The sequence below is a fragment of the Aethalodelphis obliquidens genome, unplaced genomic scaffold (genome assembly GCF_003676395.1).
Source record: "Aethalodelphis obliquidens isolate GAN/ISIS:26980383/991018 unplaced genomic scaffold, ASM367639v1 scaffold7, whole genome shotgun sequence".
NCBI classification, from domain to species: Eukaryota; Metazoa; Chordata; class Mammalia; order Artiodactyla; family Delphinidae; genus Aethalodelphis; species Aethalodelphis obliquidens.
Window position 1 is genome coordinate 51042859 of NW_020837951.1, and position 3055 is coordinate 51045913.

Genomic DNA, 3055 nt, shown 5'->3' on the forward strand with positions numbered 1-3055 from the left:
CGGGGAAGGAAAGTAAACACGCGTAGGCAGCAGGAGCGTGCCGGAGCGGAGGGAGCTGCTCTGCTTGCTTCTCGCGGTGCCGAAGCCAGTGGGCCTGGGCGAGGCGGCGGAGGTGCGCGAAGGTGCCTCGTGGGCCTGGTGGAATTGGAGCGGCGCGCAGGCGCACTGGAGTCTGCCCGCCGGCCGGCTCCGGGGTACAAAGAGAGTGCCGCCGAGAGTCGGGGTTCCTTGAGGTCTCGGGAGCCGACTGGGGTTTCGCAGGCCTGAGCTGTGCCTCCGTCGCTCTCCGGGACGCAGCCACAGTCGTTTCCCACCCGGAGTCGGAGGCTTGTGGGTCTCCGACTATCTCGCTTTTGCGGTAGCAGCGGGGCCCAGGTGGTTCCAGTACGTTTCGGGGTTTAATTCTGGCGCTTGCGAGCTGGGCAGGCTCCGCCCTCCGCCGCCCCGCCCCGCCCCGCCCCCTCCTCCGAGGTCCGGGAGCCGCGGGCGAGGAAAAGAGGGGCTGGCCGGGTGCCGCAGGTTGAGAGGAGCTACTGGAGGTGAGTGGAGCTGAGGGCTGCGCTGCGCCCCCTTTCTCTTGCGGGTCAGCGCGGGGGCTCGGGTCTCCGACCCCTGCCCCGGGCCGGTCTCCGCGCTCAGCCAGGCCAGCTTGGCGCGCGCCGGTGGCGGAGGGCAGCCCCCGCGGGCTCCCGCTCGCCCGGTTACCCTGGCGGCCTCAGGACGGGCCTAGGGACGGGGTCCGAGAGGTTGCTGCGGCCCCGCGGTCCGCCGTCTTCGGCGCACTGCGGCGGCGGGGCTCGAGGGTTTGGAAGGGGAGCGCGGCGCGCGCGGCTTTGGGGCAGCGGGAAAGTCCGGGCCGGGCTGAGAGGCGGGAGGGTGCGGGCGTCTCTCAGGCCGGGACGCACGGCCCTTGGGTGTCCCCGGGTCCTTTATTAGCCCGGGTAGGCTGAGAGAGCTCTCCGAGGCGTCTCCCCTGGAAGTTTTCGGCTCCGCTCCGCAGGAGGGAGTGGCGGTCGACCCCTTTCTTCCTCGGTCGCGGAGCGGCAGGTGGCCTCCGGTCACCCTCAGCGGACTCCGAGATGGCTCCGGCCAGGGTTGAAGGGGCCGGGCGGTGGGGGAGGAGTTCGGGAGCTCTGGGCCTCCGGGGCCAGTCGAACCCGGCCGGGACAGCGTGAGCTTCTGGTGGTCGTGTCGAGGCAGGGTGCGAGCGCCCTTAAGCAGACTTGTTCCCTCAACGCCCCCCCTCTTCCAAGCCCCTTCCATGCCCACGGCAGTCTCCTCCCCTTGACCGTTCTTCTCCACCTGGGTCCGCGGGGAACTTTCAGAGGCAACTCTTCGCGGCGGGTCCTGCAAGTCAGCAAGAACTTGTGCTGCGCGGGGGTGACTTGACGAGGGCTTTGGCAAGTTAGCGTTAAAAACAATCTATGGCGTCCCCCAGCGCCCGCTCTCTGCACATCGTCTCTACGGAGGTTCGTCGAATTAATGAAACACTATATCAAGACGGGAGCCCTGAGACTAACAAGGAAGGTTAATCATCCAGATCTATGGTTGTGCACTTTCTTGCCCCAGCTGCATCCCATCCACCTCTGAGCTGGATGGAAATCAGGGCCAGTTTCCTCGTTTTTAATTCATGAGTGTATTCACCTTGCTTTTTAGGTGGTACTTAGCTGTCCATCTGCTAGTTGCTTCTTTCATCCAACTTTCTCTACAAAAAAGTTGGGCACTCCCACATGTTATTTATTTTAAAAGTTGAGATATGATAAACGTTCCATAAATTTACCCACTTAAAGAGTATAATTCGGTGTTTTTTTTTTTTTTAGTATATTCACAGTTGTGCAGTCGTCCCTACTGTCTAATTCCAGAACATTTTCATCACCCCCAAAAGTAACCTAGTGCCCATTAAGCAGTTATTCCCCATTTCTCCTTCCCCCAGCCTCTCACTCCCTCATTATAAAGTGAAGCTTTCCCAAGATAGAAATTGAATGAAAAAACTGAGATTATTAACTTCGGCCCTTTTTCAGTTAGTAGATTTGGGGAAAGGTGCTGCTGCTGAGCAATGGAAGAAATATTAAGAATGGGCTGTCCTCTGGTGAGATTACAGTGTCTAAGGATGGAGGAGAAGCTGCCAGTAGAGGAATAATTGCCTCCTTTAAAAATACATAAGTTAGGGACTTCCTTGGTGGCGCAGTGGTTAAGAAGCCGTCTGCCAATGCACGGGACACGGGTTCGATGCCTGGTCCAGGAGGATCCCACATGCCGCAGAGCAGCTAAGCCCGTGTGCCACAACTACTGAGCCTGCGCTCTAGAGCCCGCGAGCGACAGCTACTGATCCCCACATGCTGCAACTACTGAAACCTGCACGCCTAGGGTCCGTGCTCTGCAACAAGAGAAGCCACAGCGATGAGAAGCCCCCGCTCGCCGCAACTAGAGAAAGCCCACACGCAGCGACGAAGATCCAACGCAACCAAAAAATAAATAAATGAATAAATAAGTTAATAATAAAAAATACACAAGTTAGGAATGCATTTTATCCCTGTAGGTAGGGCACGCCAGTGCTTTGGGGCACTTTCACACTTTAGATTTGCCAAGTCCACAAATCATTCCAGTTGAGGTTCTGCCTCAGCAAATGCGAGTTCTATTTTGTGTATGTGTTTTGGGGGGAGGTGTTAGTTTTGTTTTAAAGTATCCACTGTCCCCAAAGAAAGAAACCACAGATAAATGGCCACTAGAATGGATACATTCAAGACTTGGGTTCATTTCATGAGTATCAGCACCTGCTCTCAAATAGCCCTATGAGCTACTGTGCTCATGTATTAACCCTTGGTCTGAGGTGGAGGAGGAGGATGGGAAAGGGTCTAGTTGGAGGAAATTCAAGAAACTGGGGAAAGGAGTTGGAGAAAGGCTGAAAGGGGAGTACTTGTGGGAGCTGAGGTCTGTTAAAATGGAGAAGGGTGAGCAGATTCAGAAGCAGCAAAGGGGAATCTCAAAAATTTCGGACCCTTAAGCATTTTGTTGGACTATTTGTGCACGCTCTGAAGATCACGTTTTTTTTTTT

The 3055-nt window shown here is 56.5% G+C and overlaps 1 protein-coding gene across 6 annotated transcripts in view; it reads left to right on the forward strand.

The window, feature by feature from the left end:
- The first annotated feature begins 447 nt into the window (after window positions 1-447).
- The window catches only part of KANK1 (KN motif and ankyrin repeat domains 1), a 193553-nt gene continuing 190945 nt past the window's right edge, over window positions 448-3055 (forward strand). For 2 of the 6 annotated variants that reach the window (XM_027105749.1, XM_027105752.1), the window contains exon 1: window positions 450-539. The gene's annotated coding sequence lies outside the window, so the exon portion shown is untranslated. Of the gene's footprint in view, window positions 540-3055 lie in introns of all 6 variants that reach the window. The other 4 variants (XM_027105750.1, XM_027105751.1, XM_027105746.1 and 1 more) reach the window with 3 other exon arrangements.